Genomic DNA, 11,457 nt, shown 5'->3' on the forward strand with positions numbered 1-11,457 from the left:
GTTATTAGTGTGTATTCGCAGTGACGTCTGGTAATCAATAAGAGGATTTTGACCTACATTGGTCTGAACACCCCAAGTAAAGAGTGCTAAAGACATACAAGTAAATGCAAAGAAAGAAAACTAATCAAATATAAAGAGAAGATTAGGACATTTTCATTCTGTTTAATCCCAGTAGTATTTTCTTTTAAGATAGGGAAAAATAACAATTTCCTTTTAAGAGGTGGTTCTTAGATATATTATTTTTCAAGTAGAAATAATTTGTGAATGTTGGCAGCACTGCAAAATGTCACAAAAGGAAAACTGTATCGACATGCACAACCTGCAGTGACACCATCAAAGTATCAGTCTGTCTTGGAGTTTGAAAACCCTCCAGCACCTTCTTTTTGACTTAGCAGGAAAAAATTGCTGAAGCACATTTAAAGCTGACTATACGTCAAGGTTCCAGTAGGGAAGAGAGGTGTTCAAGGAACAGGTAATTGTCACCCACACTTTTTAGTCTGTTGCCCCTCTGTTACTGAAATTCAAGTGCAGAATTCATTCAGCAGCTACCACTGACACTTTCCTCCCTGCACCTTACTTCAGGTCTCATACCACAACCTTCAGTTTCCCTCCATCCTCAGTTAGGACCCCAGTACAGTGATCTAGACCTACCACGTACTCTCAGTATAGATTCCCATCTCATGTTCCCTATCTTGAAAATACAGACCCGGGGATAACCAGGGCACTGTTGAAACAGCAGCAGCACTCTGTGTGACAAGGAAAAAGCTACGGCCAAAGCAGTATAGAAGCAATGTACAGCAGAGCAGCCGAGGGACAGCAACTTGCTCCTGTGTCATGGTTAGCAGGTTATGATTCCCCTGTCTGTTTTGCTGTGTTTTTCTGTTTTCCTGTCTAACTGAGTTTCTTTCGTGCTCTGGACAGCAGTGTGGATAAAATCAAAGCATTTTGAATAGCTAACTATTACCTGCATTTTACAATGGAGGAAATAAAAGCAAACACAGAAATAAAAGTGATCTCCAAAGTCATGCTCTGTACAATCAGAAATAAAACCCAAGGCTCATACATTAACTATGAGACTATTCTTACTTCCCAGCAGTCAGAAATGACCTACTGATTGCAAGAGCAATAGAGATGTGCTTGAGAGAATGAGGGCTCTTGGCCCGTTGGAGCAGTCAAGGGAATGTGGGTTAGACCCAGATAGTAGCACCACCGCTCATGCAGCCTCTGCTTAAACAGTCAGCTTTGCACTACAGAGCTTTCCTCCGGCATGCTGCTGTATATACCACCAGCCTCGTGAAGACTATGACTCAAGATCTCTGCAGACTTGTAAGGTTGAAAATATCCTCAACTGCTTCAGCTCTTGCAAGGCATTTTAAGATGTAAATGAAACCTGCTGCAACAAGCCCAGTCTGGATATGCAGAGTTGAGAAAAGTAGCACACTGTGCAGTATTTCCATTATAAATCCTCTCTTCCAAGGGACTGAAATGCAACTGTAATTAATCACTGCAGGATGGAGCTAGGCAAGAGAGCGTTCCAGACAAGTACATGTTATTTTTCTTTCAGCAAATCTGAAAATATTGCACTTGTATGTGAAACGCTGGGCAGATTACTGCAGGGCCTGGAGATTATTTCATTTTCCATGTTAATAAAAATAGATTTAACAGCAAAAACTGGCATACAATGGGGATTTGTAGCAATGGAATTTCACCAAATAAAAATGCTACGACCAAATTAGAGCCTGTCTACCTCTGTTCCCATGTTTCAATCAAAGGTCCTTTATTTAGCCCCTCTCCCAGTTATGACCTCTGCAGGGTTTTTTTGCATGCAAAATCTAGGCTTCTTCTCATGACCATAAACTACACCAGTGCCACAGAATTCCTTCACAGAGAGCCATTTGTGGTGCTCCATGAGTTTGGGCTTTAAAACATGGTCCAGGAAATGCATACACCTTTAAGTCCATTTTATGACTGTGGCTCTGTGTCTGCTCTGACTCCTGCTGGTGTTCTGGTAGGAGCTGTGCTGTCAACCATGTCTGCCAATATTTTTTTCAGTGCTTTTTTCCACCTACCCTCACTGGTCATCTGTGAGTCCTACATCCAGACAACCTAGTTAAATCTTTTCCTACAACCACAGCATCAAGAAAAAGAAAAAAAAAAGATACTCTGCAGCCAGTTCAAACCTGTTTCCCAAGGGGACAGCAGGCAGGAGTAGATTTACCTGAGATTTTGTTCTTAGTTGTTCTGGATAGAGACAATCTCTGGTAAGTTCACTGATGGCAAAATAACCATGAGACAAATGTATCCCAGATGGTGTAAGCACAAGAAACACTTGATTCATTGTATGGCACATAATCAGACACTGTGGAAGAAGGTGATGGTTAACTTATTTATAGCATGTAATGATAGACCCTGGAACTGAAGCAACCATGGCCTCTTATGAGTGCTACACACTATGGACACCAGCAGCCGTACCCATGCACCAGCAAGTCTTCTGTCACTGTTTATGTGCTGCTTGTTTCATTTCATAGAAGATGAAGTTCCACAAGTCATGTTCCTTATCCCTTTTTTTTGGATAAAACTCAAGCTTTTTTCAACAGATTCATAACGCCCAATGAAAACTCAGTCATTGATATTTTATCTATTCAAACTGAATGGCTTGTTCTAATTGGGACTCTATGACAGTGTCAATCCTAATACTTTCTTATGCTAAAATATTTTAAGTGTTCACCTATAAACATGTGAAAGAAAGCTTGGAGTATATTTCTTTATAAACTTTAAAGGGATATTATGCATTTTATCTCTTTTTTTTCAGTTTAATGTTCCACACCTGGGCTTATTATGGGCTAGGCCATGGTTTGATCATCACAATGAAAGCAATAAAAGAATAACATACACTAGAGAGAGACAAATAGAAATGTTTAAATATGTAAGTTATACAATGAAAGCTCTTGAATATAGCAAACCAAGCACAGAGGAACCAACCAAAGAAAAAACATGGCAATAACTGCGTTACTTTCTCAAGGTAACTGACAGGAAATTTTCTACCCTGAGATTATTCTTTTTGGCTGTAAAGATAAACACTTCCTCAGTACTTGATGGTGTTCATCCCAGAAATCAAGAAAAAAAGTACAAAGGACCTTAATACGCTATCAGTTTCTAAGTGGTTGCCACTGACTCCAGTAGGAAATCTGTTCTAAAACCAGATAGCATTACATTGCCCAGTGTGTTGAGCTGATAACAAAATAGGTAATTTATCATTGAAAGTAACTATTTTTTTCCATACTTCTTCTCCTTATCTTTTAGAAAATGCATGGGCTGGAGTAACTGCTGTACTGGGGTTTGGTCATGAGCAATGGAGTCTTGTAGCCCCTGCTGAAAGTTACTAACTTAAATCCAATCAGAATAGAAAAAAAGGTAAGATGAGGAAAAAATATTGTTTGTTGTCCAAACAGGCAATAGAAAACATTTTTTTCTCATCTTACTGTTTTGCAGTCTCTTCTTCATCACTGTAGACTAATATCGATAACTGAATTCAACATTAATTCAGATCTCTGCTGACAATTCCTGATGTGGGATGGGGACTGAGATTTTAATAAAGAATTTGTTAGAGTAAGTAGACTTGTGTCCTCACCCTGCATGAACATGGTGAGAGGCTTAGCTCCTGCTTTCTTGAGGTAAACATAAAATCAATTTCTTACAATACCCTTTCCCCCCAGAATCCCATTCAGACTTCATGGAGAGTGAAGCTTTCCAAGATTAGGACTAGTACCTTCCACTAGTACTACACTAACACCAGTTTCCAGGTTTTCATTTGAATGTAGCAAAAAGTTGTCGTGGGAGTAAATTACTCTCTGTAAAATTGAACATGATGAGGCATGCAAGGGCTTTTAAAAGGGCTTTGAATCATCTTAGTCATCTTCACACTTTCCCCACTGCTTGGCAAATGGTACAAGATGTCTCTCGTTTCTAAAGGTCTGTTGCAGGCTGCCTGGCATTGCTTGTGATTCAGCCTCCTTTTTGCAGAGACAGTTTTTTTGCAACCTACACATCAGGGAGGCTGTGAAACAACTTCAGCTCACTCAGTCTCCGAGTCCTGAAGTTGAGTGGCAATTTTCAGAAATATATCACTACAGAAATCATTAAGAATCTCAGGTATGTTGCCAAGGATTTGCTTAATTTTGCTACAGAAAAAAAACCAAAAAAAACCCAACCAAGGTCAACCAGCCTGTATTTGCCCATATTTCTCTCTATTTATCTTTCATATGCAGCAGTGGTGAGAATGATTGTTAGAACTAGCAGCTCTAGAAACCACAATCATCAGGCTGAGTGAGACCTGACTAACAGTATCTCAAGGTATAGCAACTTTACTCAGTAGTACAGCAAACTTAATTTATAGGGTTTTTTTTTTTCTCTGTCAATTTTTTTGCAAGTAAAACTCCAAAACATAAACCATTACATAGGGCCTGAATGTATGCTTTTTTTAATCAATCCAGGCAATCAGGTCTGTAATGATCATAATGCTTCCACCTGTTTTTTAGAGCAAGAAAAAAGGGATGTTCTTTGGATGCTTCAAACAAAGCAGATATTCTGATTATGGGTGAAATGAATGAATATAAAATATTTGGAGCCATTTTGGTCCAGTTATAAACAAATGTATCACTCAATGGCTTACAGTGAATTTACTGGGATATGCTTATCCATAGCAGTGTTCTGGAAGTGCTTATTAGTTTGATTATGCTAATATTTCATTTTGGTTTTGCCAGGTGGAGGTTCAGACATGCAATATTTTCTGAAGCTAATATGGGGTATGCCAGAATGGGGACTGAGACACTAGCTCCATGGTTCATTGGAATAGAAAACTTCTGCCAGCCACAGGAGTGAGAGTGAAAGGCAGTGTTTTAATGACAGGGATTGTACTCATGTTCAGAATGAAACAGAGCTGCTATTGCAATTTTCAAGAGAATAACACTCATAGTATTATACTCATTTACCAAAACTGACAATTACTAAATACCTACATTTCGTGATACTGTCAATGCAACTTTTCTTCTTTGACTTAGCACATAAAAGAAGATATTCATGCCCATCCTGTCTGCAGTAGCTCACCTTATAATTGTGTCTTACGTAAATCAGCACAAAAATGTCTACTTCTACAAATGGAATAATCATAGAAGGAAAGGAACAACATCACAGATTTCAGCTTGAACAAACAGAAAGGGCATTAAAAAACTGCAAGTTTTTCTAGTGTCACCTATTACATTTCTTTTTAAATTCCTAATGTATTGGGCATTCATATAAATATCCTTTGATATTTTGAAATTATGTCATATGTCTTGTCATGTGTATTACATCATGAGTTACCCTTTTAGGGTCCCTATACTCCCAGTGTGGAGTTTTAATTATTCTTTTTATTGACCTCAGAAAGCCTTTTATCTGCTTTAGGCAGTCTCTACAAAGGTCAGCCCTACACTCAATCAAATTAACATCTTTTGTCCTGTTTTGAAATTTAGAACATTTACATCCTAAAGACAGCTACGTCATCTATCCTGAGGTAATCTGCCAGTGAACAGACCCTCTACATTCATTACCTTTGGGGGTAGAGAAGGGTGAAAGGGAAGTTATTTGCCTTCTGGAGTCTGATTCTACCTGCGCTTCTCATACACACAGTATGGGCCATCCCTTGCCACTGACTGTCAGGCAGAACAGAAGCAGATGTTGGAGAGCTCTGTTTCACAACTGATCACATAATATAAACTAAACTAATCTCTAGTCCAGATCCTGGACCAGGACTATATTTTGACATGGCCAAAACTCACTGACCTATGAGATCTGATCTATGAGACTGGACAAAGCATTCTTGGGGGAGGATGGGGGAATGCCCCCTCCCCCCCCCAATCCCAGATTGACTGTATACTGCCATTTCACTCCGTTGACATGGTTGCTTTAACACCTACCTCCAGACAGTCCCAACTGGCTCCAGGTTTTGTCACACAACAATGAATCCCTCTGGGAAACATAACGACCAGAGACCTTAATATATGGCAAGACTCTAGGCACAATCACTTCTCCGGCATGGCCACAGTGGCTCCTACTCAGAGAAAAACCTGTGACTGGGTGGCAGAGAGATAATTTTGCCATCTCTGCTAGACAAGAATTCCCTCAACGCAAGGGATTTCCCAAATTACTCATCACTCCTCTTGGGGCCCTTGAGAACAGAAAGGGGATGCCATAGCCATGGACATGTCTCCGCAGGGATTTTAGTTGGAGAAAGGTCTGCCACTCTTTGCAGGTATTACTCATTAATGAGATGAGCTCTAATAGGAGCTGACGCTCAGCCATGCAAGAGCACGTGTAGAAAATGGGGCAGCATTCCTCTTGCCTCTGCAGACAAAGAGGATTGCTCCTATCAGAGTAAGATTACTTCATGAGTCAGGAACTGCAAATCATATGAACAAACCCATTGTCATTAAATGAAGGTGTGCCAGTGTTGTAGCATCAGGATTCAAGACAATTGCCTTTCAACATATCTTATGGGCTGGCTGTTTCCTTAAAAATCAGACCTTCTGTAAAAACAAAACAAGCTACTTCTCTTCTCTCAGAAGACATCAAATATTTATTGAAATCTTCATTTATTTAGCCACCCACAGAGAACCACATACAGGAGATCTTAGTTGCTGGTTTGACCTTGACTATTTAATGAGATGTATAATGATGCCATTGCAGCAAACAGAGCCTGGCAGAACAAATGCAAGCAGCCGCTGCACTAAGATCTCTCATCTTCTACAAAAGATGAGCAGTGGGGAAAAAAGGTAACATTAGATGAAGGAAACAAGTCTCAGTATGTGGGATCAACATACGGTGGCACCAAATATCAGGTGCCAAAAGGAGAACTAATGCTATTTTCTGGCCTATTTCATGCCATAATTTTTTCTGTGTAAGACAGCTCTGGGATGTATCATAAGGAACCTGCAGGCTGTATGGCAGTGAAGGAAAAAAGCCTTTTCCAAAAGCCTTTCCAAAAGCAGCAGACAGCGTCAGAGGTCCGTTAAGCTTGACACCACATAAAACTGCAAGATGTGTCTCCTGCTCAGAAGACAGGATTGCACTGTGTCCATAGCTCTCTGTCTGGGGAGACTGTAAGGAAACTACACATAATTATGGTCTCTTGGGTTTCTTTATTGTACCAAGGGACAAAGTTTACAGTACCCAAGTACAGAGGGAGTGGGATGCTTTGCCTACATTCTTTTTTTTAAGTTTGCTTCTTCAGGAGGAATATTTGTCACAATCCTGCATGTGGCTTCACCCCAAACTTTTCACCTAGCCAGAAGTGAGGCTGGCTGCCTGCTGTCCCAGTTCCCTGTATGCCTAGTCACTGCGAGAGGCAGGCATGCCCAGCAATGTCGTATTTTATACGTGCTAAAATACATCTCAGATGTTGAGGGCCTTTAAAACATAGGCATTGTTGTTAGGTACTTAAATCTAACTAACTGCTCCTTGTGTTCACCCATAAAGATGGCCTGTGTCATGTAGATATCTTGGAAGCATTGCATATGAATGAGGGCTGTGGAGGTGGAAAGGTCACCTGCTTTGTAACTCAGGTCAAAGAGGCATTCTCCTGAATGGGAAGGGCTGGGTTAAAGAAAGTTCGCAGCCTGATATGGGGGAAGGGGACCGGTATCCCAGAGAGATGCACACATGTTCAGGACAAGCAATTAATAAAGATTTCCAAGACAAAACCAAAGGTTCATTTTCCAGAAAAAGACCAAATAAACTTAATTTAAAAAAAATTCCACTTTGATTACCAGTTTCATTGAGGAATGACTCTAATCCACAGGTAGTTCACTGAGAAGTGATGGAGAAGGTGAATTCACGTGTTGGCTATCTCCTCTAATCGCCCCCCCCACCGTGTGAACAACCTCAAGGCAGACTGTCTAAACCAGATGAACCCTCCCACTCTACCTGACCGCACAGCCAGGCACACTCTCCTGAAAACATGTTTTTAATGGCCAGAACGTTTGCCTTCAAAGCAGAGTAGTAGAACAACCTGTAGGCTATGCCTAACCCATAGGAAGTTGGCAGACTTCCCAACAGGATAAACCAAGGGCACCAGGTATAGGCTAAGAATATCCACCTTGGAGTACATTCACACTCCAGCCTCTCTGTGCAGACCCATCTTCATCCTTTCCTGTTGAGCTGCTCCCCCAGTACCAGGCCCCTTCTCTATTGCTCCCATAGCCCCTTCCACGCTGCGGTGCCACATTAACACCCACCTTTCTCTCCAAATCTGTTACTCCTGAACCCATTGTACTCATCTCTGGGAGAAGCAGGTAGCTTACGGACAGGGTTACAGATAAGAGTTTACCCAAATCCCAGTATTACTGAGCTATCTGAGAGGAGAGTTTTTCTCCAGGCCAGCTCCTGCCAATGTATAGTAGCTACTTTAGCCTGGCCCTGGGGAAATGAGGATGATTGCAGTCAGGGGTCTACCACCTTCTTGCTCCTTTTGAACAGGACTGGAAGTAACATTTCTATTTCTGACATTTCTTTTGTGAGTGGGCTGTAACCTCTTACAGGCACAGGCAATACAGAGGGTAAAAGCGTGCCTTGTATGTTCTTTTTCCTTGCATAGCTCTGTAGGCCAAGCCAAGCCACAGAGATTTTTTTTCTACTTGGCCTGTATAGTTTCATGGCAACAACTTTTCAACAAGCATTACCAGAGATATATTATTTCTTCTGCAGTAGAAATTGAAAAAAGATTTCCATTGTAAAAGACATTTTTACAATTACTTTTAATCAGATTTTTTTCCCTGATATTCACTTAGCACCCCAAGTTGATTCTCTTACCAGAGAATATAATAATGCCCTTGTGGCCTCACCTTCATGTTACATTCACTGTGTCTATCTCCATGGACATTTTACAAACAAACAAAAAAATACTCTGATCATATCTGTCTGTATTCAGTGGAACTTAGAAGTGCACTTAAGAAGCAAGATTAGAAACTATTTTTTTAAACATACTTCCGTGAGTTGGTTTTTTTTTCCTGCAGAAGAAAAAAGTTTTAGAAGACAGGTGGTATAAAATAAACTAAATATATACTGGAGTACTATCACAAACTGCATGAAGCAGTTAATAAGAGGGTTTATTAACAGACCTGTTATAATGCAACTGCCAGGGGCTAATGGTACAAAAACATGGAAATGAGTTTCCCTGTACAGTCTAGATAATAATTCTTAGGCCAAAGTTTATCGACAATATGGGGATATTCTGCTGGATTTGATAATCCTTCATGAGATCACTGTATAACATTCTCCCGGAGAAGTTTTCTTGTTGAAATTTTTTGCTTGTCAGTCCAGTGGCAGAGATCCTCTGCCATTTAAGAGTCTAGTGATAATCAATGTGATCAGCTGCATTGTGTATTATCTATTGTACAAATCACCCAGAAGACTCAAATCATAGTTAAAGAATGGAATATTTAGATTAGGCCGCCTAAATCTTAATATATCTTCAATATATATGTTCTTGACTTCGATTTATGTATTTCCCCAAAAATGTAGGCACAGTTGCCACTTTTTTAAGCAGTGAAATGATGCAAAGATGACAATATATCATTGGTAAAGCTTGATTACAAGGCTAGCTTCCCTCCTTGAGGAATTCAGAAGGACAAGCAAAGACTTTATGGCTTGGGCATTCTCCTTTCACCTTTACAATACACAGAGATAAAGAGAGCAGTTACACTGACATTGCAGAGGGTAATGACAATTACCTCCCCATCTGGCTCTTGTGGGGCAGAATATCCCTAAGGTTTGAAATTTGGGGAAGAAATACATGGGGGATTCCTGCTAGTAACACACAAGGGGCAGAGTTATTTTCTGCTTTTACAGATTAAGGTGCCAGAGGTTTGTTAAATCCATGCATTTCCAGGAATGGGAAGCCCTTGGAGGCTGCTCCTCATGGGAGAGACGAGAGATACACTCACACGTGCAGCTGTAGGACCCTCTTTTCCCTCCTGCTCTGACATAAAGCCAAAGGGTTTTAGGGAATCTGATTTTTTTTTTATTTCAAGGGCCTAACCAGCACATGTACACCCCTCGACAGAGGAGAGACCAGGGAGACTGTGGCTGCTTTTCTCTAGACACTGCCATGAAGTAGCTGGATTTTGTTCAAGACAGTGACTACCAGAAACTCACAGGATCTAGCCATCCAGCGTAATTTACACCCAATCAGCAATGCATAAATTACAAAACTTCTTACCTCATCCCTGTATTTGACCTCAATTGCCCACACCCTTTGCACATATCTCAACTGACTTCTTAGAGTCTCCCATGAAACGGGGGAAGGGAAGATTATAGGCTGGCTTTTCCACTGGAGAACGGAGTATCATATGGCTTAGCAAGCTCTGAGAACATGTAAAGGCATATCACATAATAATTGTATATTTGAATATTTCCATGAGAACATCTCATTCCAGCTGATCCAGAATCCTTCCTTTGGGGGAACGAAAGATCTCAGCCCTCTACAGAATGAAAGAAATTGAGCACTAGGGCAAAGCAGTGAGTAAGTCAGCACATTTTTGTCAGTCTACAATGAACTGAAAAATGGCTACATTTTCTGCAGTAAATTTCATTTGGAGAAGAAATTAAGGAAAACCAGAAGCCTCTTTAAAAAAAAAATTTACAAAAGTGAAACCTTTGTCTTTTTGGTGCTTCAGTTTATTATTTTAAAAAGTTCCATAAATTGTGAGATTTTTCATAGCTGATAGTTTCCTGTATCCTGCTGTTCTTTAGTTCCCAGGCTAGTTCTATTGCTGGGTGAAACAGAAAGATATCTTAGAGCCAACACTGCTTTGCATAGTGAGTCACAAGCTGGAATAGCTAAAAAGAGCTCCACAAATTATTCCTGGTCTTAAATGGGAACTGACTTCGATTCTTTTGATCAAACTGCTGCTGGAAACCTCCCCTTGTGAGCCATCATTAACACTTTTCGTCTTCTTGTGTATTTCCTTTGATGTTATTACAAGCAATAATCACTGAATTAGGGAATCAAATGCATATTTGAGGGAATCAAGGACATTCAGAGCATTTCAAGGTGACTTTCACTTAGTGAATGAACTGATTCCAGATAACAGAGATTTCATGTAATTTTAGAAGGGCTGGCAGTTCAAGGTCCAGTGTGTTCTGTTATAGGGGATAATATATAGAAAGCAGCCTGTCAAGAACGGAACAGACTGATTCAATAAGACACCCTTGGAAGCAACAGAATTAATGTCATTCCATCTCTCTAGATTGGGTAATCTCAGATAGTCACAGAAGAGTGACTAGAGATGTGCTTGCACTGATTATCCATTTATTAGGACTTTTAAAGGGAAATAGAACCTCAAAATTACCTGCCTATCACAACAATTAAAATAATTCTGGGTTATAGGATTGATGTAGCAGAGCTTTTTGGTTACAAACATT

This window comes from Mycteria americana, chromosome 2 (genome assembly GCF_035582795.1).
Source record: "Mycteria americana isolate JAX WOST 10 ecotype Jacksonville Zoo and Gardens chromosome 2, USCA_MyAme_1.0, whole genome shotgun sequence".
Lineage (NCBI taxonomy): Eukaryota > Metazoa > Chordata > Aves > Ciconiiformes > Ciconiidae > Mycteria > Mycteria americana.